A 27,604-nucleotide genomic window follows, 5' to 3' on the forward strand; every position below is an offset into this window, starting at 1 on the left:
GAAAAATTGTGACTACTGTAACAACATAATCAGTAAAATATACTTTAAAAAAATCAATTAATGTAATTTATCACATCAACAAAATAAAGATAAAAAGGTCACATGATCATATCAATAGATGCAGAAAAAGCATTTAACAAAATCCAAAACCCATTTATAATAAAAATCTTTAGTAAACAGGAATAGAGGGGAACTTCCTCAACTTGCTAAAGAATATTTAAAAGCCTACATAGATAATCATGTTATCTGCTCTCTATTCTCCTCCACTCTGTGTGCTTGTTTTTATGCCACTAACATACTATTTTGATTTCTATAGCTTTGCAATGGAGCTTGAGATCAGGAAATGTGATGCCTCTACCTTTGTTCTTCTTTCTTAGGATTGCTTTGATTTTTCAGGGTCTTTTGTGGTTCCATACAAATTTTACGATAGTTTTTTTCTATATCTGTAAAAAATTCCATTGGAATTTAGATACAGATTGTATTGAATCTGTAAGTTGCTTTGGGTGGTATGGACATTTTTACAATATTAATGCTCCCAATCCAAGAGTGTGGGGTATCCTTCCATTTATTTATTTGTGTCTTCTTCATTCCTTCCATTAGTGTGTTATAGTTTTCAGTGTACAAGTTTTCACTTTCTTGGTCAAATTTATTCCTAAATATTTTATTGTTTTTGATACTATTGTAAATGGGACTACTTTCACTTTTCCTGTTATAATCCTTTTTTTCTGAAAAGTTGATGATAATGGCCCCTCTTTTCTTCATGATTTTTTAATAATTTGAGTACTTTTTGCCAGTCTAGCTAAAGATTTGTGTATTTTATTGATCTTTTCAAAGAATCAACTTTTGATTTTGTTCATTTCTTCCCTCTCTCTATTTTTTATTTTCTATTTCATTTATTTTGGCATTAATTTTATTATTCCCTTCCTCCTGTCTTTGTTGGATTTAGTTTGATCTTCTTTCTCTAGTATCTTGGGGTGCAAGTTTAGGTTACTGATTTGAGATTTTTCTTTTTAGGCGTTTACAGCTATAAATTTCCATATAAACATTGTTGATTGTATAAATTTTGGTGTGCTATATTTGCATTTTCATTCATTTCAATATATTTTCTAATTTCCCTTGTGATATTTTTTCTTCGACCTTTTGGTTATTTAGGAGTATGCTGTTTAATATTTATATAATTGTGAATTCCTCAAATTTCCTTCTGTTAATGATTTCTAGTTTATTTCCTTGTGGTGAGAGAACATACTTTGTATGATTTCAAGCTTTTAAACATTTAAGACTTATTTGATTGCCTAACATGTGGTTTATACTGAAGAATGTTTCATATGCACTTGAGAAGAATGTGTATTCTGCTGTTGGATGGAGATGTCTATTAGCTTAGTTGGTTCATGGGATTGCTTTCTTTATTTCTCTCTCAGATAGTTTTTTGGTAGTGTATAAAAATGCAACTGATTTATGTATCTTGATTTTGCTTTCTACAACTTTACTGAATTCATTTATTAGTTCTAGAAGTCTTTTTTGTGGAGTCTTTAGGTTTTCTATATCACCTCATCTGCAAAGAGAGATACTTTTATTTCTTACTTTATGATGTGGATTCCTTTTATTTCTTTTTATTTTCTAATTGCTCTGGCTAGGACTTATGTTGAATAGACATGTAGAGAATAGGCATCCTTGTCTTGTTCCTAATCTTAGGGGAAACACTTTTAACTTCACACCATCGAGTATGGTATTAGCTGTGAGCTTGTCGTATATGGCCTTTATTATGCTGAAGAACAGTACTTCTATGCATAATTTGTTGAGAGTTTTTAGTCATTAAAGGATAGTGAATTTTGTCAAATGCTAAGTGTACTTTTCCCCTTATGGTATAACCTGAAAGAAGCACACATCAATTTTCCATACATCCTATTGGTCAAAATTCAGGGCTCAACTTAATTGCAAGGTTGGCTAGGAAATGTAGTCTTTCTCATGGATTGTTTTGTACCTAGATAAACTTTGGTGATTCTGTTGCTAAAACAAAATAAATTTGAGTGTTCAGCCAGCATTGTCTGCCATAATGTATTGACAGGAAAAATATATGAAAAACTAGTAACAGTATTTGCCTCTAGGAACGGGCTACTGGTGTCTGGGGACATAGGTAGAAGGAAAATGTCCCCTTTAATGCCCTTTTGAATTGTATAATATGTTACATGTAAATGTATTAACTAATTAAACATTTTAAATAAAGTAATACAAATAGAACCACCTTATGTGCTTTGTAAACATCCATAGCTGGCTCACTGACCAGAACCTTTTTGTGCCCTCACCCTCATCCCCACAGAAAGGGTTATAGATGTAGTGTGAAACTCAGACTACATCAAACTGTAGAAAAGCATTTGGTTTGAGGAGCTAGGGAAGCCCTATGGGCCTGCCTAGGCAGAGGCCTGGAGAAGAATGCAAATTAAGATGAGCCTCTGGAAGAGCTATTCTTCCTGGGCGAGTGGACCCACTTGGCACCCGGCATTCCCTGTGCTGGTATTGACTGTGCTAGGCATGCTTAGCGGGAGAAAAGGCCAATTCTGCTGCCAGGCTCTTACCCTAGCCCTGTTCATACACACAGAAAGAAGGATACCAGCAGTGCCTGGACAGGAGGGGTTGGGGAGCTGGGCTTGAGATACAACCCGCTCCTTGGTGCTCGGTGTGGCTTGTGCTTTGAAGCAGAAAGCCTTTGAAGCTTCTGCCAGGCAGAGGCCTTTCCTGCCCTTATCTGGCTCTCATCTCTTCCCCAGCTTTCATAACTCAACTCAAGAGAACCTTGGGGCAAACATCAGGCCTGCATGTGTTTAGGACTGAGGGGCAAGCAGCAGGGAATCCCTCATCCTAGTGGACAGGGCCAGCCCTTCCCACCGGCCCCAGGTGGACTGTGGGGCAGAGCACAGAACAGGTACACTCCCACTCCCTGGTGCACAGACAGCACAGGTTCTGCTCCCTTGATGGGCTCCCAGCACCCCAGGGGGCTCTCCATAGCAGTTCCTTAGTGTTCAGGGCCTCTGCCCTCAGAGAAACACCTAATTCTCCATTTGTCTAATGTGCAATATAGGAAAATTGAAACAGTTAACATATCTTTAAGTATTCACATACTATTTCTGTAATTAATACATTGAAATTTTATAATTTTAATAAAGTAGATTTCCCTAAACATTTAAACATTAAATTACACTCTTCCTAATCTAATGATTCAGTCTCATAAATGTTTCAAACACTTAAAAAATTGACAAATATGAATATAATCATCACAAAGCCAGATCTGCATACTCATAGTAAAATCAGTTACAAATGCTAATAGGTGGATCTCAGTTTGTTTCTTCATAATTTCTAGTCAGCAGCCGCTGCAGCAGGAAGGATAGACATTATGTACCCATATGCCACACATCGCTGCCCTCTCCTGGGGACGTCAGAGTGCAGGCCATGCTACACCTCCATCTAGGTACCTCCCCAGAGCTCCGAACCACAATTCCTCCATCCTGGGCACAGCAACTGGCCCAGGGTGGGTCCTGGACTTTAAGTCGGGATCTCATGGGCTGGCCAGGTACCTGGTCAAGAAGTTCTGGCCAAGAAGGGATGCGGATGGTGACAGCTGACCACAGTAATCAGTAACTCACTCTTGGGGCACCTGAATGTGCATCTCAGAGAGAAGCAGGGGCAAAAACTCGAGAGGATCCCTGAGGGGAAACTGGGGACTAGTTGGCCAGAAGCAACTGGAGCAGTAGAAACAAAGGGAAACACCAGTGTTGTGTATACATGATACACTGGAGGGCCGGTGATGTGGGGACACCTCCATACTTGTTCTCCTGAAGAGCCTGGCTGAGGGGCTAGGCTGGACAGTTTTCCACTTCCTTGCATGTCCTCACACAGGCAAAGGGAACAGGCGAAAAATGTTGTAAGATGAAGTTCTGGCATGTGTGGAGGCAAAGGACACAGAGAACGAAAGCTGACCCACAGATTTGCGTGCAGAAAGTGAGGGAAGCAGCATGGGATGGGAGGAGAAATTGAACTGTAAGGCCATTCTAACAGGCTTCAACTGACCTGACAGGAGCTTGGAGCTGGGGTCATTCATCAGTTGTCTGGAAATGAGGAAGGGGGCTCTGGTGAGCCTTGGGCAAGACAAGGTTATTTTTAAAAAATTAAAGACTCAGCCCTGGCCAGTGTGACTCAGTTGGTTGGAACACTGTCCCATAACTGAAAGGTCACCAGTTCAATTCCCTGTCAGGGCACATGCCTAGGTTGCAGAAATCTAGCAAAGCCTGTTTGCTGGAAACCCTTCTGTGTCCCATTGTTTCTGGGTGGCTCAGCAGGAATTTGTTTACCACAGTTTTGCTTTTTCTTATCTATCTGTAAATTGCTTAGTACTCTCCTTTTGAAATCCCATACTCCTGTTTCCCTCTCCTTTGTCCAGAATAGCAGATAAGCCTTAACTGCCCAATGCATACTTGGGTCCCACATTCTTATGACACCCCTACATGTACATCCATAATAAAATTTGGACATTTTCTCCTGTTAATGCCTCATGTTAGTTTGATTAATAGTCAAGCCAGAATAACTTAGAAAGGGCAGATAAAATTTGTTTTTTCACCCCACAGTGCAGAGTCTGGGAAGCGCAGCAACACTTATGGAGAGGCGAAATCAGGATACTAAAAGGAGGTCAGGATACTCAAAGTGTTACCGTTGTTATTTAGCTAGCAAAGGGGAGCAAAGGGGACAAAGGGAGCTAGACATTGAGCTTAACAAACTGGGGAACATAAGCCTGCTTGCTTACCCACGGCCACAGAGGCCAGTCAGTCTAGGGCAGTGGTTCTCAACCTTCCTAATGCCACGACCCTTTAATACATAGTTCCTCATGTTGTGGTGACCCCCAACCATAAAATTATTTTCTTTGCTACTTTATACCTGTAATTTTGCTGCTGTTATGAATCGTAATGTAAATATCTGATATGCAGGATGTATTTTCATTGTTACAAATTGAACATAATTAAAGCATAGTGATTAATCACAAAAACAATATGTAATTATTTATGTGTTTTCTGATGGTCTTAGGTGACCCCCGTGAAAGGGTCGTTTGACCCCCAAAGGGCTCGCGACCCACAGGTTGAGAACCGCTGGTCTAGGGGTGTGAACCCATCCAAAGCCTGTGAAAGTTTGGGAAATCAATTGGTTCTTTTGAAGACACCTGGTCCATCCCAACTCTAAGCTAATATAATCCCAGGGAAACAAAGAAGAGCCATCTCTCTTTCTCTCTCTCTCTCTCCCACAAACAGTGATGTACTCATTCTGTTTGTTCATGCGCTCTCTTGCCCAGGAGCATGCAACCATGTGGGTCTAGCAGCTACCAGTCCCACAGCAGATAGTGTGGACTCCAAAAGGTCTCAGCTTTCTCTCTCTTGTCCACCCAGTAACATGCTCGCCCCATGCACTTGCATGTTCTCTTTCCGTAGCGATGCGGCCATAGCAGCCTCATGGCCAGTAGCCATATGGACTCTGCCACCAGAGCAGCCAGAAAGAGGAACAAGCTAAGCTGCCTGGATGGGGACTGAGGCCGTTTAGCAGCTGCCTGTGGACTCCGAAGGACTAAGCTTTAACATGAAGCAAAAACTCTGGACACTGGCTTTTGTGTTGGCCTTACTGAAGGCATGGTTGGACTTTTTCCATGTTGTGTTGGACAGAAATGAGACATTGGAAACCCAGGTGACAGCTTCTATTTCCACACGAATAAACCATGCCACAGCACAATCTCCCATGTGTGGGGCCTTAGAATGCTTTCCTTTTGATCCCATGGAATAGCCTAATTTCCGCTGGCAACAAAAGGAGTTGGGTGTGCAACACGTGGTCCTTCCTGAGTGGGTAAATGGAGGAGGAGAGCCAAGAGAATGAGTGCTCCACGAAGGAAGGAGAGAACTGCAGTACACACACACACACACACACACACACATGCACACACACGCATGCACACACACACACAGCCCCAGTGGCTTGATAAACTGAGTTCAGCCAATTGCCCCCTAGGTGTCAGTATGCACATGTGGTGGCAGCAGCCCAGCAAAACTTCCCCAGAGACAGCCAGGTTCTCTGGAACCGGCTAAAAGCCCCCAGAGCTGTGACAGGGGCTGTGACAGGGGCAAGAAGAGGCACCTGTGATGCCTGTGGCATACCTGTGCTCTGTTCTGCTTCAGGTACCTCTCTCCCTTCTTCCTGAGTGGGGTTCCTCTCGGGGTCCTATCATGGACCCTCCCGGCGGAGCCTGAACATAGAGGTCCCAGGAACTTAGCTGAACCCCAAGTTCCTGTGTTCATGACTCTCCAGGACACAGTCTTGTATGGCAGATTGAGACAAATAGGAGACTCAGGTCTGGACATAAAGCTGATAGAAAGTTCTAGTTCCACCGCTTACAGACTGAGTGACTCCCTCTGAGCCTCCTTTTCCCATTTGTTTTACAAATTCAGACTGTTGCAAAGATCAGTTCACATGAGATTATTCCAGAAGAAACAGTTTTTATACTGTCAAGTGACTTTCACATCTCAGCGTATCCCATAGCTCCCTGAGTGGATATAGCTTTCAGGGGCAGAGCTGGGTTGAACCCAGCAGTCTTACTCAAGGATCCTTGTTCTTAACCTCTGATCTGCTCCCTCCTGATGAAGTCTTCTTGTCTGACCACATCTGGGACTTCCTTCTTTGGCAAAACCATCTTCTCCCATTTGGAGTAATTATAGTATGGTTGACTCACAGTCAGGGCTGGAAGGTCTAGCCTTCTCATCTCTCCTACTCTTGGTTTATGGATGGGACAACTGAGATGAGAGAGATGATGGGACTCCTTGTCACCACCATCTGTTAACACATTAAAATGTGCTCCACTGCATCTTGTGCTCACACCTGTCTTGTACTCATATCACAGATCTTTACAGTCTTATAGGGAACATGGTCTGAGGACAGAAGTCTCATGGATGCAGATGCAAATAGGAGCAAGAGGCCGTTTGAAGTTTGCAGATTCTTTAAAATAGATTGTTCTGGGACAAATATAGCAGGCTTTGGGTGACAGACCATAAACCAATTTTTTTCTGTTATCCTTTCCCCAAGCCCCTCTGACTTCTTTTTCAAGAAAGGCAACAATGCAAAACTGAGCTTGGAATGAAAGGTCTACCAAAGACCTTGCCACCTGGCTCATGGTCAATGTCTGCACTCTATACATTCATGGGGTGACCCATCCTCATACTGGCCTCTAGGTACTGACTTCCTCACTCCAAGGACCATTGATCCAATCATTCCATCTCCATTATTCACTCCCATGGATACTTCCCTCTGTCTGACCATAGCTTCACACAACCATACCTAGCTTCTGCAGTCATTGAGGGCCCTCCAGTCTATCCTGTTTTCCCTTTGTCCCCTCTACTAGCTCCTCCAGCTTTCATTTCTCTTTCATACCAGCCAAGACTCATGATACAACACCTCAAATGCTTTCTTACCAATAGTTTTGAATCCTTTTCACCAGTTTTTCTACCATGCCTTCCTGGTAAAACCCCAAACTTGGATCAATCTTAATGCCTTTGTTCTCTGCACCTGTACTTACCCCAGATGCAGAGTACTGCTGAAGTATCTCCAGTCTCAGCCAGCTCTCAATCCTTCCTCACACCCTTCTGCTTGCCCCTCCTCAGAAGCTCCCCTCATTTTCTCCTAAGTTTCTATGAAATCCTTGGATCCCACCAAAATTTCACTTACATTTTTCTGGAAACTTCCTGTATCCAGAAAAAATGGAAGCCTTTACTCAGAAACATCTGCATCCTCACTGAGCTTTTCCTCCTTACTCCTGTCTATCTGCCCTCCAGTCTTTGGCTGCCCTCTTGTTCTGAACCACAATCCTTCCCACCTTCTCCAGCAAGCACCACCTCTCTTTTTAATCTCTCATCTTCTACTGCTACTTCCCTTCATCATTTAAACATATTCAAGTCACTCCTTTCTTTAAAACAAAAAACAAACAACTCTTCTTCAGCCTGTTATCCTCATCATCTTCTAGTTAACAGCCTCTCTTATCTTCACTCATTCTCTAGTCCACTGCTAAAAGGCTTTTGACCAAACAATTCTAATGAAACAGTTCATGGGAACTGCCAACTCCATTAGTCATTCTTCAGCCTTGTCTTGTGTCCCCTCCCTGCACCACTAGAAACTTGGGACCACTCCTTCCTTCTTGAGACATCCACTTCGCTTGATTTCCATACACACCACCCTTTTGGCTCTCCTGCCTCATGACCACTCTTTCTCAGTCTCCTTGATCCCTCTCCTTTTTCTCTTCCCAATCCTCTCCAATTTTGTGTTCATCAGGATTCTGCCTCAGTCCTTTCCCCTTCTTATTTTCCAGTCCCAGGATAATTTCTTCTACTGCCACGGTTTTAATTACCATCCACATGCTGCTTTCTCAATATCCATTATCCTCTTTTTTTTTTCAGTCTCAAGGAATTAATTTTTAAAAATTGCATTTCCCAGCATCCCTTGGAGTTAAGGCTTGCTGTGTTACCAGACTTGACCAATGGGCATGAGAAGCAGTCTGTGGGGATATCTGGGAAAATTTGGCTTTCGGATACAGGTGCTACTCCATCCTTTTTGCTTGTTCTGCCTGTCTGGAACACACGTGGGATGTTGGGGCTGGAGCTGCCATTGAACTACCACAAGCTGACCCTGAGGATGAAAGGTTCCCAGTAAGGACAGCCAGAGCAGACCTACACAATGGACTGGGGGCCTGAATTGCTTTGCAGAGCTGATCAGCCTTGTTCCGCCTACCTTTAGACTTTTTTGTTGGGTCAGAGTTTTTCAACAATAGCAGAAAACAGCAACAAAACCCATTTGGCCAAAGGCAATGTACTTGGGTTGCTGTTATAGGAGTTGAACACAAATTCCAAATTTATAGCTTCTGCTAAGATGTCTCTCCTGAACTCTAAACAGCAAACTGGGCCTCCCTCTGCTGTTCAGGGACACTTCAAATGGAAGAGGTCCAAGTCATCATCCCTCCCCAAACACACACACACACACACACACACACACACACACACACACACACGGATTCCTTGTCCAGTGAACAGCATCACTATCTATGCAGCCAGACTATGATGTCTGTTTATTTCTCAGCTTCCTATCCAATTAGTCACCCATCAATACTACCTCCTAAATGTTTTTGAATCTTCACCTTTTTCCATTTCATCATCAAATTCTTTGAACCATTGGAGTAGTTTTCTTCCTAACTGTTCTTTACTCCAATGTTGTTTCTTCCAGTCCACTCTTCTCCACAGCCTTAGGGATCCTAAAGCACAAACGTAACAATGTTACTATTTTGCTTAAAACCTTTCAATGACTGCTTAGGGCCTAAGGAATACCATGCATACATATATAAGGCTCTGCCAGGAGTTATTTGGTCCTACATATTCAGCTTTTTTCTTTGGTATAGGTGTTGCCCTACCACAGGAATGGGCATGTGCCTAGGATCTGGTCCAGTTATGGAATCCTCTCTCCTTCACCACAGTGATTGGATTAGGAGTGGGCATATGACCAGAATTAGACCAATCAGAGTCTTTCCTTGGGATTTGTTCATACTGACCTAGAGGATAGAGTTATTCAGTCACATCTCCTACGTGGGGCAAACTGGAGCATCTGGAGAGACAGAGGGAGGGTCTCTTGTCTTGGTAACCTGCAGGATCAGCCCCCAGTTTCCAGAGTCACTCTGGTTTCAAGTTCTTTTGATTCTGTGAGTGTTGTGAGCATCCTTCCAGTAATCTTCCCTTTTTTGGCCTAAGCTAGTTTGAGTGAGATTTTTCTCACTTTCAACCAAAACACTCTAATGTGAATATCCTTGGTAGTCTGGTCCTAACATCCCAGATAACAGAGTTCCTTACATCTTACAAGATGTTTTATAAACATTATTTCAATTGATTCTTACCATAAGCTTGTGAGGTAGGTTTTACTCTCATCTTGACTTTATAGGTAAGACAACATCTTTATAGGTAAGATGTGAAGTGTTTTGCTCAAGATCAAGAGGCTGAGAATTAAGAGAGGGTGAACACCAAGTCCCTCTTCTATTCAAGCTCCTTCTCCCCATTCCCCACCTTTGGTCTGAATAAACACAGAGGTGCTGCCAAGTGGAGCCCAGGAAGAGTAAGAGCAGCCCTGGAGCTGGAACCAGACTGGGATTGCACCCAGACAGAAGAGTAAGGAGGAAGTCAGAGGAAGGCAAAGGCCAAGCACTTCCATTTAAACTGTTATTTATAGCCAACTCCAGGTCTTGGTAAAAGAAAAGAAACTCAGCTTCTTTCTTTTCCTCCTTCCTGTACTGTTTTTTTGTTCCCATAATCCACATCTGAGGCTTGCAGTCTGCACTACAATTCAGCTATATTCTTGTCAATCACAGTTCTGGGGGCTATCCTGGAAACTAAGTCACTAGTTACAATACAGCCCTTTTGAGTTAGAACTGCCATATCACTTCTTTTTCAGTTTTTAAATAAAGAAAATAAAATGGACCCACTCTGCTTTGAATATCCCTGATGCTCTCTGAAGCTCCCCTCCCCCAAAGTGCTATAAAAAGGGGTTAGGTGAAGCTAAGTGGATCTCATATGGCAGATGGGAATCATAGGCAAGTGTCATAAGTGACTGTAAAGTGAGGCCTGATTGGAAGTGGCGTGGAGGCCATGCTGGCTTTCCGGGCATTTCCCTCCCCCTCTTCATGCATGCAGCAGTGTGGCCAATGGGTCCAGGAGCTGCTCAGGCTGGCAAGACCTCGAACATCACCTAGTCGCTGATTCACAAACTTCACTTCCCCCTCTCCTTCCTGCTTGTTCTAAGTTCATGATCTCGATCACATCCAGGAATAAGGGGAAAATATCAGGTGTGAAGGAGCAGCTTTCCAATCTCAGCCTTCACTGGAAATATCTTCTCTGCCTCCATACTCCCCTCCTTAATAAGGGCAGAGGTACCTCTCTATCACAGGTGTCCTCTCCATTAGTGCCCATATCTCATCTCCTCCCACATTTCCTTCAGAATCATTCCTCCTGCCTTCTCTTCTGGTTTTCTCCTATCCTCTGCAAACCTGCTCTAGTAACTTCCACATTTTATCAAAACCCTTTGTATTCTAACAAAAATAAAATTAGATATGGCTATAAGCATCAGAAAACAAAGGATCACCACCAGACAGAAATTTATTTCTTTTGAATACAAAGTCAAGAGGTAGGTTGCCCAGAACATGTATGGTGGCTCCATACACACTAGGATTTAGATATAGTCTTAACTCAGGGGTCCCCAACCCCCGGGCCATGGACTGGTACCAGTCCATGGCCTGCTAGATACTGGGCCATAAGGGATGCTCACCCGAGCTGTGCCTCCAGGCGGTCCCACTTCCCCTGACTCCATCCATGAAAAAACTGGTCCCTGGTGCCAAAAAGGTTGGGGACCGCTGTTCTAACTAGTTCCAGTAATATCCTCAACACACGGCTTCCATTCAAGTCTAATAGAGCTACTTGAGCTCCAGCTACATATTTACATAATCCAGGAAAGAGCAATGGCTGAGGAAAGCACAACATTGCCCTTTAAAGCTAGTTCTCAGAAGTTTTACATGGGACACCTCTACTTACCTTCTGGTGGCTGGAAATGAGTCACACGACCACACCTAGATGCAAAGAAGTCTGAGAAACATGCTTTTATTCTGGAAAGCCATGTGGCCAGCTAGAATTTGAAATTCTATGCTGAAGGAAAAGGGAGAGAATGACTAATTAGGGTCATTTATCAAGTACTGCCAAAGCCTCCTTATTCCACATCCCTTTCTAGTGCACCCTCCCCCTCCCCTGGTTCCTGTTAGACAAATAGTCCGAACCTGATAGCTCTACCAAGGTCTGACTTCCACACCTCTACTCCAGGGACACTGCCCTTATCATGTTCACTAATTACTTTCATGTTGCAAGTCAATGGGTTCTTCCCTGTCCCATAGAGATGCTACCTGATCTCTAAGTGGCATCTAACACAGCTGACCACTCCTTTCTGGAAACACTTTCCTTTCTCAGTCTCTGGGATACAGTATTCTACTGGTTCCCCTCCTCCCTCCCCAGCCTCTCTTCCTGTGTCCTTTCTTGCTCTGGCTCCTTTGTCCTCATGCTAGGTGATCTCAGATCCAATAGTTTTTACTGTCTTTAAAACGATGCCTCCCAATGCCTCACCTCCAAGCCCAGGTATCTCTTCTGAGTTCCCAATGACTGGACAGTTGAATTGGATCTCTGACAGGCACTTCAAACTCTACAGAAGTAAAACAGAATTATTAATGTTCCTCCCTGAGATGCAGTCTCTTTCCTTCAGGTTACCCCATTCAATAAGTGAGGTAGTGTCCGTCTATTCATTTACTCTAGCCAGAAACTTGAAAATTATCTTTGGTTTTCCCATTCCCTCCCCTGACATTCATTCAATCAATGTGTTCTGTCAATTCCATGTCCAAACTAGCAACTCTCAACTAATCATTATAGTGTGACCACCACTTCAGTCCAAACTATCATCTTAAAAAAGAAAAATTAATTGATGAGAGAGAGAGACTTGTTTTGTTAGATATGCATTCATTGGTTTATTCTTGTATGTGCTCTGGCTGGGGATTGAACTCGCAACCTTAGTGCATGGGGGTGACACGCCAACCAACTGAGCTACCTGGCCAGGGCAAACCCCCGTAATCTTTGGCCTAGATGGCCACGACAGTCTGTCTCCTTCCTTTTATTTTTGCCTGCCACCCACTCAATTTATTCCTCATATAGCAGTAAATCTTAGTCTTCTGTATAAAATTGTTCAATTGTTTAATGAAAAGTCTTCATTCCTTGAGAGAGTCTTATATGCCCTGGCCCCTGCCTACCTCCCCACATGATCCTGGTTCTTTTTCCTAGGCTGGCTATTCTGGTCACATTGATTTTCTTTTAGCTTCCTGGCACATCCAAAGCTTACTTTTTTAGGGCCTCAGCACATACTGCTCTCGACATGGAATGTCTCTGCAGGCTTTTTACAAGGCTATCTCCTCATTCTTTGGATTCAAATCCAATATCACCCCCTAAAAGAAACTTCCCCTGGCAGCTCCATCTAAAGTAGCTCTTATTCTCTCTTGCAGACCCTGTTTTTGTCCCAGCAATTACTTTAATTTGCAATTATTTGTTTTCTCCACAATAAGCTTTTTTTAATGTTATTTTTTAAATTATATTTTATTGATTATGCTATTACAGTTGTCCCAATTTTTTCCCCTTTGCCCCCCTCCACCCAGTATTCCACTTCTCTCCAGCAAACCCCCTCCCTTAGTTCATGTCCATGGGTCATGCATATAAGTTCTTTTTCTTTTTTAATAATTTTTATTTATTTATTTATTTACTTATTTTTAGAGAGAGGGGAAAGGAGAAACAGAGGGAGAGAAACATCACTGTGTGGTTGCCTCTCACTCGCGCCCCAAACTGGGGACCTGACGTGCAACCTAGTCATGTGCCCTGACTGGGAATCAAACCAGCGACATTTGGCTCGCAGGCCGACACTCAATCCACTGAGCCACAGCAGCCAGGGCTTATAAGTTCTTTAAGCTTCTCCATTTCTTATATTATTAACATCCCCTATTTTGCTCCTACCAATTATGCTTCTTAATTCCTGCACCATCTCCCCCTTTCTCCCCATTCCCTCTGCCAGCTGATAACCCTCCATATGATCTCCATACATATGATTCAGTTCTTGTTTTTGTTTTTTTTTTAGATTCAGTTGTTGATAGTTATGGATTTGTTGCCTTTTTAATGTTCATGGTTTTGATCTTTTTCTTAAATAAGTCCCTATAACATTTCATATAATAAGGGCTTGGTGATGATGAAATTCTTTAGCTTTACCTTTGGGAAGCACTTTGTCTGCCCTTCCATTCTAAATGATAGCTTTGCTGGATAGAGTAATTTTGGTTGTAGGTCCTTGCTTTTCATCACTTTGAATATTTCTTACCAGTCCCTTCTTCCCTGCAAAGTTTCTTTTGAGAAATCTGCTGAGAGTCTAATGGGAGCTTCTTTGTAGGTAACTCTCTGCTTTTCTCTTGCTGCTTTATAGAGCAACTAGGCCTCAGCTGTCTTGTTCTCTGCTGTATCCCCCAAGCATCAAAACAGGCCTGGCACAGATCACGCACTCAGTCTAGCACTCACTATCTGCCAAAGTGAGTTGAATGGAGGTTCCTGAACGACGTGCTATGTCACAGACAGGTTGCAGTCCCCTTAATAAAAAAACTGGGCATGGACTGAACATTCTCCTTTTCAAGATCTCCTCCCTACACTGGCTTAACCTGATGGTTGCTTGTAGGATGTGGTGCAACCACTCTCTTGGCCTAGTTTGAAAGAGCTGTATTTTCTGTTGCCCATGGCGTAAACCACTTCCCCTTCCTCCCCTTGAATGATTTAAGAATCAGTAGTGGTCTTGTGCCTCATTTTACAGACAGGTGGGCTGAGAACGCATAGGGTCAGCCTTTTTAAACACCAGAACCCAGCCAGCAGTGTGAATATCCCTCCACCCCACACAGTTCCTCCAGTTTCCCCCTCCTGCCTCAAGAATCCCAGTCACCACCTCAGGATGAAGGTGAGGAACAAATCTCAGCAGGCGAGCCAAAGAAAAGTGTTATTAGCACCAAGGCCAAAAAGGGTGAGTCTTTATTGCCCAGTAAGCAAAAAAAAAAAAAAAAAAAAAAAAAAGAAAAGCAAAAAAAGAAAAAAAAAAAGAAAGAAAGAAAGAAAAAAAGTTAATTTACTATTCTTATCTTAAAGCCTGCCTTCCATCCCTAGTCTTCCAGGCCTGGCAGGAACACCACCGATTTTTAGTAAGGCCACTTTTCTAATTCCGCGCGCACCTCTAACCTGTCACCTCCTTATTCCTCGAGATGTGGCCTCCCCTTGGCCTGCACAAATCACGCTTCTCCCAGGCTGAGGCCGGGTCAGAGCAGAGGCGAGGCCCGCACGGCGACCGTGCAGCACACCTCGGCAGAGCGCTCGCGGTGGTCACAAATGCTAAGCCCGCAGCGGGCTCCGCTTGCACCGCGTAACCTCGTGGTGGGGAGGGCCGGAGCCGCCCCCCGCCGCCGGCACCGCCCAGAGCAGCAAAGAGGGGAGGGCCCGGAACAGGCCCCACCGCCTCGGCCGCCGCGAGAGCTGGGGGAGGGGCTAGTCTGCGGGGGGCGGGCACGGGGCGCGAAGGGGCGGGGCCGGGGGCGCGGCGCCGGGTGGTGGCAGAGAAAGGGGCGCCTCTTCCCGGCACCGCCCCATGCATCCCGCGCTCCTGGGCCCGCCCGCGCCCCGCCCCTCCGCGCCCCGCCCCGTCGCTCGGACGGCCGGAGTCGCGCCCTCGCGCCCTACGCTGCCGAACTTGCTCTAACTTCCTCGGCTGAGTCGGGCCGCGCCGCTGCCGTCGTCGCCGCCGCCCCCGGGTGAGTAGAACACCGAGCCCCAGCTGGAGCGGCGGGCCCTGCCCCCCTCATTGTCTGAGGTTGACCCCCCCGAGCGCCCTCTGGGGACAACGACTGCTCCCCAGGTCCGGGCTCGGCCCTTCAGGCTCCCTAATCTTTACCCGGGGGCGGCCCTGCGGGCGGTGCTGGCTTTGTTCGCCCAAATCGCCCGCGAGGGGCTGAGGCCTTGGCCCGAACCCCGCTGAGCCGAACTCTGACGCCGGGCGGAGTGAGAGCCACATCGGGCCACCCGGCTTGGCGGCTTGGCACCCGGGGTTCAGTCGCCCTCACCCTTTTCGCGTCCCGTCCGCCGGGCCCGGCGGGTGTGAGAGCTCTCGGACAGGAGGGGCCGGCCCGCCGCGGTTCGAGGCTCAGCCCCCCTGTCCGTAGTTGCGAGCCCTGGGCTAGGTACTCCTTTCGGCTCCGTCACGGACCCTCGGCCGCGCGAAGCTAGGGCCAGGACTGGAGGGTGGCTCCGACCAGGGAGGGCTGCCTTCTCCCTTCCCCACTCCCCGCTGGGGGTGTGCCACGAGTCGCCCACCCCGGAGGTTCGTCCCAGTCTGCCTTGCACAGGTTGGGACGGCCTGAGTTTGAATAGGCGACCCAGCTTCTTCGTGTGCTTAGGATTGTGCTTGGGACCTAATTGGAGCTTCGGCCAAGTTGGGTCTGTGGCTACTGAGTTGGTTCCTCCTGGGACGCGGCTCCTATGGGGAAGGGTGGTGATGCCGGTGGGTAAAAAGTGTGTGTGTGTGTGTGCGCGTGCCCTGGGACCGCTGGGACATGGATCTTGGGGAAATGAAGTTGGTGTCTGGGCAGAAGCGGTCCATGCTGTGTTTGTGTAGAGAGGGTGGTGGGTCGCGAGGGTGGCGGTGGTGGCAGCCGTCTGCCTTGGGGGCTGGTTGTCCCTGGCGCTGGTGTCTGCTGGCATCAAGTCGTCCTGTGCCTTGAATGCAGAGCATTGCATCGACCCTCTGCAGGTGCACTCTCTCCTGTGGTCTGCTCTCTAGGGGTGTTCCCTCCTTCAGAGATAAGGGTTGCCCTTGGGTTGATAAGAGTGGGTGGAGCTGCCTGCCAAATCCTCCCAAGTAGCCTTGACCCTACTCCTTGACCTCAAAGTAGGGGAAGTTGGTGCCTGGTGAGTGCTTGGGCCATTCTTCCCTATTTGTGAAGGGAAACCTGGGGCTTAGGTGACCAGAGCACCCCTCAGCACCCCCACATTCCCTCTACATTCAGCCAGCCCCTTGGAAGGTTGAGGAGTCCTTCCTTCCAGGGATCCTCCTGGGCCCTGCCACCCTCGGAATGAAGCCCTCATTTGCCCGTCTGGAGTCCCTTCTAGCTCATCTGTCAGCTGTCACCGAGCTTTGTCCCATCCTGATGATGCATAATGTCTGGGAGACAGGCCTTGAAAACCCAGGTTACTAGTGGGGTTTTCCCTCTTACTGCTTCATCCTTTGTTGTACCCCACCATCAGCTGGAGGATTTCTTGATTTCTTCATTGCCACAATTCTGAACCCGGCTGCTGGGTCATCATATATGATCCTCGATTCATTTAACAAAGCATGATTGAGACTCTGGGGTGCCAGATTGCCAGGTGCTCTTGCAAGCACTATTCCAGGCTCACAATGCCCTGGCAGGCTGTAAGCTCTGTGTGGTCTTAGAGCCCAGGCTGGAAGTATGGTCGATGGTCATAGTGTTGATTGATCTGAACTTGAGTTCAGCTTTTCAGCAGCATTCAGGCAGGTAGGAGTTCAAGCCACTGGTGCTTCTGAGGTTCATGGCTGCCTCTAGAAAGAAAGAGCATGGAGAGGAGGCAACTGAAGGGATGGCTGCCCAGGAAAGTTCCCCCTTGACCATCTCGGCTGCTGGCCTAACCTCTCAGGACAGGCAAGGGTGCCTCTGTTGCCATATTGAGAGTGGGAAGACAAAGCTTGTGCTCTTTGTGGGAGGGCAGGGGGCCCTACTGTGTATGTCTGTGGTGGTAGTGAAGTTCCCATGGAGACCAGGGAGTTCTGGAAGCCCTGGGTTCTGGAAGTATTTCCCGAGGCCTGACTCTAGAGATTTCACTTGTTGCTTGTTTAACTTCAGTCGAGGTAGAATTCGATTTGGCAGTGCCTACAAAGTGCCACTGTGCCAGTCCGAGGGTTTGCTGGGTTTAAATTCTCGTGCAGATTATGGACCAGCTTACTACAATTATATGGAAGGTGTAGTGTGTAGTAATTGTGAATTTATTGGCACTTACTAAATATTTCTTTAGACTTATACCAAGCACAATTCCAGAAACTACACTTGTGTTAACTCACTTAATCCTTGAAACAACTGAGTATGGTAGATAATGTGAATGTCTCATTTTACAGATGAGGAAACTGGCCTGGAGAGGTCACAGAGTAACTTGCTTAAGGTCTCTGTGTGAGCCAGGTTTCCCCATTTCTAATCTAGATAATGCTTTCTTGTCAGAAGTGATTAACATTGATTAATACACTGAATAAACCTGGTCCACAGCAGAACTAGTAAGTCCTTTAGTGCAGATACTCTTAGATCCCGTTTGTGAAAGCATGTCATCTGTCTGGGCACATAGCAGGTGCTCCTGAACCCCTACTGACTAACTGGTGATGGAGGTTTTATGTCTATAAGGCTGGGCAAAGGGAAGACCCACACTACCCTGTACCGAAGATTGGGGAGTGAGTCATTGTTTGTATTTGTCTAGATGGATCAGAGCTTGCTGCTGTATCCAAAATTTCAGAGGCTTAAAGCAACAAACAATTATTTCTTACTCACACTTACTGCGTTTCTGCTTTATGTTGTTCTCACTCTGGGGCCCATGTGGATTAATTCAAACATTCTTGGTCACTACAGAGAGCATGATGAATCTCACTTTAGCTCTTAAAGCTTCTACCTAGAAGTGGTGTCTCGGTGGCCAAAGCAGTCACATGCCCATACTTAACTGCAAAGTAGGGTGGAGAAGAGGATTGGAAACATTTGGTGAACAGCACGAATGCCTGCCATCTGTCTACCACCCTACCTGCCACTGTGACTTCTTCCCAAGGTCTGATTGTCATAAAATTCCATGTCACGAGGAACATTGATCATGAATTAATCAGAGAAATGTTATTTAGGTCAAAGATGAATTGAGGTGCCACATTTGAATGGCAGAGGTATGGTAGACAAGAATGTATGTTAGGGTAGTGAGAGGTGGTGTGCAGAGGCAGCTTGCTCCTGGACTCTGGGTAAGTTACTTGAGTTCCTTGGGTCTTCTTTGCCTATTCATTCATTCATTCATTCATGGGCCCAAGGACTAGTAGTGAGTCCCAGGCCAGGGATTCTTACCAAGCACAGCCTGGGGCTGTGAACTGAGATGATAATCCCTGTTTCTTGGTTGCCTTTAAAGAGTGATATTAATGCCCATGGGGAGGGAAGCAGGCTCCAGTTCCCCTCACTACCCTGTCACAGCAGACCTTGGACTTCTCCATTCTCTACCTACATGTGGCCAGTAGGGGTAATCATCTTTTCTAGAAGAAGGAGCATATAGAGGCACCCCTACAGGCTTTGCCCTTCCTCTTCCATGGCTCTGGGGCTGAGCTCGCAGGTCTAGGGGTGTGGAGAGGAGAGGTGGTAATGTTACCAAAGGACGGAATCACATGGCAAACAGGTTGAGTGGGGGCTGGACTGCTTCTCTGGCTTGTAGAAGGGTGTAGAACCCCTCTGTTAGATGCATTTTTCACTTGGGTCACCATGGCAGGGTGTTAAAGAGCTGTATGGTCTTTGCTTCTGTGCTTTGTCACCTGCTTAGTCTCTGGAGACATCCAGCAGGGCCCAGAAACACTGGTAGAGATGGTGAGACCTCATGTTCTTCTGCATTGTGGTTAACTCAGTATTCTTAGTTATATTTCCTCCTTTCTCGGGCCTCTGTTTTGCCATCTGGAATAGAGGGAGAGTTGAAGGTGGTTTACAACAGTGTTCCCATTCTTGGTTGATCATCAGAGTCCCCAGGGGACTCTGTAGACCAGTGCTTTGAGAATCTTGGTCTAGGTGAAAAAACCAACATTGCTGGTTTGTCTTATGTATAGCAGTGTCTTCTCTGACTGAATCCATGTGGAGTATTCATTATGTCTCCACAGCTATTTTCTCCCTTAGCAGCATATTTATTTCTGATTCAGATAGGGCAAGTGTGGTTATGTTGGAACAGCACAGAGCCTGGCCAGTGGGAAGTGTTCAGTGCCTCAGCCAGTTACACATGAGGATGATCAGCAGTCTTCAGCTTGTAGAGTGGATGGTGGTAAGGCAGCTTTTGAGTTGTATCTACTTTCTAGCTGAGTGAGCTAGGTAAGTCTTTAATTTTTATTTCATTTTTCTCCTGGACTTGCATTTCTCATCTGTAAAGTGAGAAGAATCTGCCCTTTCTGCCTCTCATGGTGTTACTGTGAAGTAGAAGTATACACTTTAGGTTTGGGAAGCAGAATTTGGAGCCCAAAGTTAGGCCTTACCCTCTGGGACTGCTGTTATCATGCTAAAGGTTCTCAGCAAAGTGCTCACCAGCAGCTGATTCTGGGAACCCCACTTCCTCTATTCTTGGGCTTGGTGGGTTTGGGGGCTGGGCCAGGCTGGGCAGTACTATGGGTTTTCTCTTAGAAACAGTAGGCCTGGTAATCTGAGTTTAAGTGGGTCTGCCCAGACTAGAGTTAAAAATCTTCTCTTCTTGAGGTCTGTTCTACCTCCCCATCTGAGCAGCCAGGGAGAGCCCTGGCGTCCATCACCTAGATAGCTGGAGGGACCAACTCTTCCCTCCTTAGGCTGTGTCTGCTTGTGCTGAGTGGCTGAGAGCCAGCCATCGGCTCTAAAGTGGCCCATGGGATCCTGAGTAAGAGGTGGGTTCCTGGTGCCACCTCAAACTCTGTGTATCCCTGGAATTTGGGAGAGCTGAGGCTGTGCTTTCCTGTCTGAGTAAGACTTGGGGAGGGGCAGGCCAGGACAGGGGCAGGGCAGGAGTGGATGTGAGGAGAGATTTGGTGAGCCTCTTCTCTGGGTTTTCCCTGACTATGTGTACCAGCTGCCTGGGGCCTGTGCTAATCTACTCTACAAAGCCCAGAAAGCATTAAAAAAAAAAGAGGCTTTGAGGAATTTCTAGTCCTAACACCCAGAAGAGGGGCCCTCATAGCAGCTGGAATTAAATGGGTCCGTGTTCTTTGAATCTCCTTCATCTGTAGCCCAGGGTCTGAGTGGTGGGCCTGGGAGGGTCGAGGGCAGAATCTTGGTTTATGGCATCAGAAGCCCACTAGCTTGCCTCAGGAAACCCAGGCTTATTGGAAAGTGGCAAGTACAAATAAGGAATAAGCCACTTAGCTTCGGATTTGGGCCTCCCGGTAGGAGCGACTGGGCCCCACACACCCACTGCAGCAGTGCATTCCATGGTATGACTTTCCTCAGCGGGAGTGTTTTCATCCTCAACCTGGAGTGCCCACTCAGCTCTGCCCAGGACCTTGTCCCTTCTGTGCCTCCTCTCTGCTGCCACCAGCTCCAAGGAGAGGCTCTGGTTGTCCACTGAATGACCGTTGCCGTGAAGAGTCCCTGTTTCCTACCCAGGTGACCTCTCTAATGTCTGGCTAGTCTGTGGATTGGCTGTCTGGGTCAGCCCCTCCATCCTTGGCCAAGCAGATAGGGTCTGTCCCTGCAGCTTGCGGGGAAGGCCAGCCCCAGCCCCAGCCTCAGGCCAAGTAATTCTTAGACTCTGGGTGAGAGCTGGGTATTATTAAAGAAGAAAAAAATTATTCTGACACTTCTTAAAACAGTGAGGCACTGGCCTGGCTCATCACTATTCACACTTGTCCCTCAGGGGTGGTGTCCCTCCTTGTGGGCATCACTCTCTTGTTTCTAGAAACCCTGTCCCTTTCTACATTTGCTGGCTCCTTGTCCCTTGGCTCCACTCACTCTCTTGTGGCTGGACTGCCGATCTGCACCCAGGAATTAGTGTGGACCTGGGGCCTTGGCTCCCTGTGGCACATCAGTGCTGGTTTACATTGCCAGATCTGTTGGGTGCTAGACCACAGGCACTTGACTCTGGACAACCCTCCCCACTTGACCATCATTTCCTGGCCTCTGTACCTTGTGTTTTCTGCTCTCCCTATTCTGGGCAAACCTGTCTGACAACTTTATGAATCTCTCCCTCTCCCACCCCTAGGGACTCATTGTCTTACCTGTCTGAGCTAGGCTGAGAGGGAGGTGCTGTGGGGGATCTCCTTCCCCTGCCTGGACTGTTCACTGCAGGGGCCCTTTGCCTGCATCCCTTCTTCCTTTCCCTGTCTGTAGCCTTCATATCCCTGCACCAGCCAACCTTGTTCCTCCCCTCCATGCCTGAGGCTCCTCCTGGTTCTCTCTCTGCCCCTGCTGTCTACCTGGCCAGAACTGCACAGTTGATCCTCTTTGGTGTGTCTTCTGCTCTTGTGTGCTCTTGTCTCAACAGCCAGCTTTTTAGGATCCAGGCCACCTGCTATTGTGAGAAAACTGTGTGAAGAAAACCTGTTGGCTGTGGGTGGGGGCCTTCCCCATTTCCCAAAGGCTCTGCTGGCTTCCACTCCTGCAGGGGAACAGTGGCAGTAACAAGCTGGCTCTGTGAGGCCATCCTGCCTGCTACAGTCATTTTCTGCTGTTGCCCTACCTGCTTCCTGTGAAATTCAAGTACAATAATGGTATAAATGCAGATAAGTTCTGAGGGTGAATGTTGGTAAAAGAGTTGGTGGTAGCGGAGGGGTATTCATTCCCAAGGGAGCAAGGAGACAGGAGTGGCATGTACGTAGGTACTGGGCTGGAGTGGTCAGGTCCTGCAGCTTTCTCTGTAGGAAGACAGATGAGGTGGTGGGTCAAGTGTCACCTGAGGTGTCGCAGGATTTTTGTGTTGAGGATCAGTGCCTATCTGGGTGTGAAACCCTGCCCACTCATCCAGGAAGACTGTTGGAGAGGAACTGGTCTTGGTGTGCTGGAGGGTTGTAGGATTCTGTGTTAAGAGCTGCTGAGGGCTTTGCACTGGTTGGACGTAGCTTCTGAGGAGGGCAGGACTTGTTCCCAGCAGCTGAGATATGGGAGCTCCAAGTGCCAATATGATTCTATTTATTGTGAAGTGTCATCTATGTTTCTTAATTTGGTGGTTAGTTACTGAACATTGAGCAGTCATCAGCATCTTATGGAATAGGTGAGCCAAACATACACTTCCTTCTTTCCAGTCTTCTTTCTCTGTGGCCTGGGCAGTCTGAGCTTGAGGTTCTTAAGAGATCTTACTGCCTGCTTTGGTAACCTGAGGGTGGGGCAGGGGAGTTCCACCAGGTAGAAAGAGCTCCATTCTCACTCCCTGCCCCCGAAATGGTCTCACCCAAGTGGTCAGGCCAGTCCTGGTTCTAATAGGCATGTGTCATACCCCAGAGAAGCAGGAGAAAGGCTGGGATGGTTATTATATTGTTCCTTAGAGGGAAAATCACTTGAAGGAAATACATCAGTGCTTCTAGTACAGAGTATTTATTGATGTCTCAGTTAAAGGAAGCTTTCAACAACATATGTGCATCCCTTTAGTAAGGAATAAATATACAAATCCATCTCATAAGTGCACTTTGCAGCTTCCATTTCCTGAAAGGTACATGGAGTTTCGTGGTTTAGGGATTGGGGTTTTGAGCTGGGATTTTGGAGAAACTGTTTTTAGCCTGCCCTTGGAGTTGGGCCAGGCCTAGAAATCTGCTAAAATCGGATGGGCTCATAACACTAGAACCTTGAGCCTCCCTAATGGCTGGGAGGGCCCTGGGGAGGGTTCCTGCTGAGGCCTGGGCTGCATTCGGTTCAGTGCAAACCCTCCCTACCCCTTGCCTGAATCTGGGAATCTTAGTGTCTCCCCAGAGATCTGGCTATAGTTGCCCCCCCCCCCGTGGAATAACTTCAGGTTTCCCTCCTGCCTTTCTCAGAATTTGCTCTTGGTCTTCCTTGAAAACTTCCTATTTTGGAACTTGGGGAGCAGTTGTGAGCTCAGAGCTGGCTAGCTCTCTTGAGTTGGTTAAGTCTTTATTCTAAAGGTTGGCACTCCCTTTCCCTCCTCCCCAAACTGTTCCCTGTTTTAGAGATACCAGACACTGCCTGCAGAGATCTATAGGTAAAAGTGTAGGGATTTTAAATGTCTGTTTCAGTTTAACTTTTTAATTAAAAAAAAATGCATACATGATGCAAAACACATAAAGATATACAGTGAAAATGAATATTTCCATCCCTGACCCCTTCAGTGCTGCTCCCCTGAGGACTTCATCACCAGATGTTGAGTGCCTAGTCAAGCATCTCTGTACTTCACTCTAGTTTGTTCCCTTACTTGTATACTAATTACGTTGTTCTGCACTTGCTGATTTTTACTCTAAAGCTTACCTTGGGAATGCTCTATTTCAGCCCACACACTTTAGGCCATTCTTTTGAACAGCAGCATGATATTCCTCTGTACAGTAAACTAGGGTCCACTTTATCAGCCCTCTTATTGATGGTCATTGAGGCTACTTCCAGTACATATTTTGCTTCTGTGGCCAAACTGCAGGAATGCCTTGTACGTGCTCATGGCTCTGTAGTAGAAATGGCTAGCTGAGCGTTCCAGGCATTAGGTGCTTAATAGGAAAAGAAACACAGTTTTGATTCCAAAAGGGAAAATGATAGATTCTGAGTTTTTCTTTTGGAAGGATCTTGTATTTCTGCAGTTGGAGCTTGGACCTGGAGGGACTACAGTGGGTTGCAGAGGTGCTGGTTCCCACGGTCTGTCTTTGTCAGCCCAGGTCAGCCAGTCTCCAAAGCACCTGGTGTTTGCAGCCCTTGGCTGTGCGCTGTGGGCCGTGAGGCCTGTGCACCCAATACTAATACAGAAGTGTGAAGAAACAGCAGAGCTAGACAGGGTATGAGGATGGCAGAGGCTTCTCAGTACATGGGTCTGAGCAGCTGTAGGAGTTGGGCAGGACATTAGGGCGGAGTCTTGGCTAAGAAACAAGCTGGACCTGGGAATCAGCTTTTAGAAGAGCAGATTCTCCATCAGTTTCAGGGGTTGGTGTGAGGGTCAGGCCTCCTGTTGTGACCTCCCTGGACCTTCCACTGCTCTGGCATTCCTCCATCTCTTGTCAACTCTGCAGCCCTGGCTCCGTGCTGCTTAGGCTGCTTTAAGGCTGCTTTGGACCCGATTGCCACCCTGTGATTTTAAAAGCCTGGGTAGAAGGCACCTGATGTAAATAGTAGATGAATTTTCTGTTTTGAGCAGGTAGCTTCTTTTCAGAGCAGAAGCAGGGGGTGAGAGCAGATGAGTTTTCCTTCCTAGGATGGGGAGGCATCTGTTGGGATCCTCCTAGGAGTCCCAAGAGCTCTTTGGCTGTGTCCACATCCCTGTGGCCTCAGTGTACTTCTGAGATGACCATAACTTTTCCCTGTGTGGCTCTGGCTGCCCCGTGCCTGGACAGGGCAGGGCAAGAACCAGGGAGGTTTTATGGCTGGCTGTCAGATTATCACCCCACCCCCTGCCCTGCCCCAGCAAGGGAAAGGTGGCTGATGTGACTCTGACCTGCTGGGTTTGAAGCCTATGCCCCTGGTCTGTCTCTCCTACCATTGCTGTTACATGCTGCCCTGTGAGAAGTCCAGAGCATTCCATGCTCACAGCTCCGTTGTGTGGGCTTGGGGCCTTGGCAGCACAGAAGTTTCTATTGTGGTGGGGTGGCAGCTAGGACTGACCTGTGGGGCTGAGGAGGTGGGGCCTGTGGACTGACAGTGGAGCTATTCATGGGCTCTGCCCTGGTTTCCTGCTGCCTCCCATTGTGGATCTTTTAGCGGGGAGGGGAGGAGGAGAGGGGGTGGTCAGTGTTGCTATTGTTGCTGGCGCAAATAGCCTATTATGCTTAATCAAAGCCCTTTGGTGGTCGGATCTTAGCCACTCCAGGGCCCCTCATGTGTTCTCTGATGATGGGTGAGCCGCCCAGCCTGGGCCCTGCCCTCTCCCAGGGCCTCTTCACCCCTGGATATTAGGAGGGGTCCTGTCCTTTGTGGGTACCTCTCTCAGGATCCCCCTTCCCCCCTCTCAAGTCCCCATGCTGTGCCTGGAACCCCCCTGGGTAAGAGTTTGGAGCAGCTGGGCAAGGAGCAGGAGTGCCCCGTGCCTGTCTTGTCAGCCACCTGCCGCTGCCTCTAGGACTGGGTTCTGCCTGTGCAATCATGGCCCAGCTGCACCCTTGGGTGGGGGCCAGGCGCGTGCCTGGGTTCCTGTAAGTCTCACAGGCCCCCACTTCTCTTTGTACCTCAGTGTTCAGCTCAGTGTCCCCTGTTCCTCACTCGAGCACTCATCTGCAGAAAAGCCTGTTTGCTGGCAGGCTGGCCTGTCACCTCCCCCACTGCCAGAGCCACAGCTATATTCCTTTGTTCTGCCATCTCTGGTCTCTTGAATTGCAGGCAGGCAGGCAGTCTGGGCCGGCAGCAGGCAGTCTGGGCAGGCAGCAGGCAGCAGGCAGCAGGCAGCAGGCAGCATGCAGCGGTCTCACAGCACCAGCGGAAGCCCTTAAGATATGAATCTTCCCACTGAGCCAAAGGCATGCGGTCCCCTGGCTGCACCCTCAGTTCCCCCCTCAACTCCCCCAGCTATAACCCCATCTCCCCAGTGGTGCCGAGATTTCTCTTTGTTTAGAAAGGGTCTAGACCCCTTATTGGATCAGAATGATGGTGATATGTACAGTGGGACAGAGAGAGGTCTCACTTGTTTGTGGCCACTGAAGGTGTGTGAGAGAGGCAGGGAGAATTGAGGTGGGGAGAGAGAGAGATGGTGGAGAGGAGGAGCTGCACAGGCACCTGTCGGGTCAGCAGCCTCCTGATCTTTGGCAGAGAAAAACATTCCTAGGCACACTCCCTCCTGGTCCTTCTACATGATGTCGGTGGAGATAGAGTTCTTAGCATTTAGTGGTAGGGGTGGATGAGGAAACCATGTTTTTGATTTTGCTGTCTGTATGGTTGTGGGAATTTTTCTTCAGCGGAGAGGAACCATACTCTTTTCCTTTGCATCTGAATGTCTCTCTTTTCCCCTAGTTTTTGGTGGGCATAAAGAGGTTCCTTCTGGGGGCCCAGTTTCACGCAGGTGTGCAGTTGAAGGTGTAGCTGAGGAGCACTCTCTGGCATCCCTTTCTGGAGGTGTGTCTGCCTGACCCAGCTCCTGCTTTCTATGCTGCAGCCAGTCTGTAGTAGTCACCTGCTGCCTTTGACATAGGAGTTGTTTTGTATGAGAACTCAGAGCTTCCCCTGTTGTTGTGTTCAGCATTTTATTTTACCCTTTCAACATCCATTCATCTTGAGATCAGCTTAGCTGTCTGTCTTATCTGACTCCCATTAGCCAAGTCTCTCAAATTAGGAAGCAAGTCCCAGCTCTGTACAGGGTGGGCCATTGGAGTGTCCTTATTTCAGCAGAAGTTTTTGCAAGACTCAGCATAAAGAACAAAGTTCACTGTCAAATGCATTGAAACACAGATGCTGTTTTTAGGGTAGTTGACCCCAGCTGAGGTTGGGAAATTCATGATTGAGGCAGCACGGTGTTCTGGAAAAGCACATGGAAGTAGAAGGCTGGGGTTGAGTCCATCCTGGTTGTGCCACTGGACTCCTGGGCGACCTTGGCAATTCATTTCAGTGGGTGTAGGTCTCTGGAAAATGGAAGGGTTGCTAAGGAGAACTTTGGAAACTTTTTAACTGTGTGACTCTCAGTTCTATGAATTGAACTCCGAAACAGCTGGTCACTACCCTGAATCCCTCTTGCCAACTTGGGATATCTTTTGGAGAGAGGGCATCTCTCCTTCAGGGCATTTCTTCGTCCGGTTCTTGAGGGGTTGGTGGATATGTGCAGCTTTCCATGGAAACCCACCAGCCCTGACCCTAATGCACACTGGCCGTTCTTAGGGGCTCAGTGTGGCACCAGGAGCCCACTGATACATTGTCTTGCCTCAGATCATGGCATTGACTCTCTTCTTGGAAATGCCACATTCCCTTTTTAGTAAAATGGAACCTGGAGGGAAGGAAGGAAAGTTCTTTATTTTGCATTCAGCCAAAGTGAGGGCAGGATATTAAAAGTAAAAACAAAATCAGATAGAGATACCCTCTGTACTTAAATATCTCCTT

The 27,604-nt window shown here is 47.2% G+C and overlaps 1 protein-coding gene and 1 long non-coding RNA gene across 5 annotated transcripts in view; one reads left to right on the forward strand and one right to left on the reverse strand.

Annotated features, from left to right (window-relative positions):
- LOC150010369 (uncharacterized) overlaps nt 1–15,177 on the reverse strand; it is a 28,970-nt gene extending 13,793 nt beyond the window's left edge. Inside the window, exons 1-4 of one of the 4 annotated variants that reach the window (XR_016511405.1) lie at nt 14,882–15,177; nt 12,213–12,288; nt 11,634–11,744; nt 9,203–9,316 (exon numbers count right to left, since the gene is read on the reverse strand). This is a non-coding gene — a long non-coding RNA (uncharacterized LOC150010369). Of the gene's footprint in view, nt 1–9,108; nt 9,317–11,633; nt 11,745–12,212; nt 12,289–14,881 lie in introns of those variants that run through there. The other 3 variants (XR_016511404.1, XR_016511403.1, XR_016511402.1) reach the window with 3 other exon arrangements.
- Nucleotides 15,178–15,345: 168 nt separating this feature from the next.
- The window catches only part of TSPAN14 (tetraspanin 14), a 52,914-nt gene continuing 40,655 nt past the window's right edge, over nt 15,346–27,604 (forward strand). Inside the window, exon 1 of the mRNA XM_090278313.1 lies at nt 15,346–15,454. The gene's annotated coding sequence lies outside the window, so the exon portion shown is untranslated. The remainder of the gene's footprint in view (nt 15,455–27,604) is intronic.

The sequence above is a fragment of the Furipterus horrens genome, unplaced genomic scaffold, assembly GCF_987537825.1.
Source record: "Furipterus horrens unplaced genomic scaffold, mFurHor1.1.pri manual_scaffold_5, whole genome shotgun sequence".
Lineage (NCBI taxonomy): Eukaryota > Metazoa > Chordata > Mammalia > Chiroptera > Furipteridae > Furipterus > Furipterus horrens.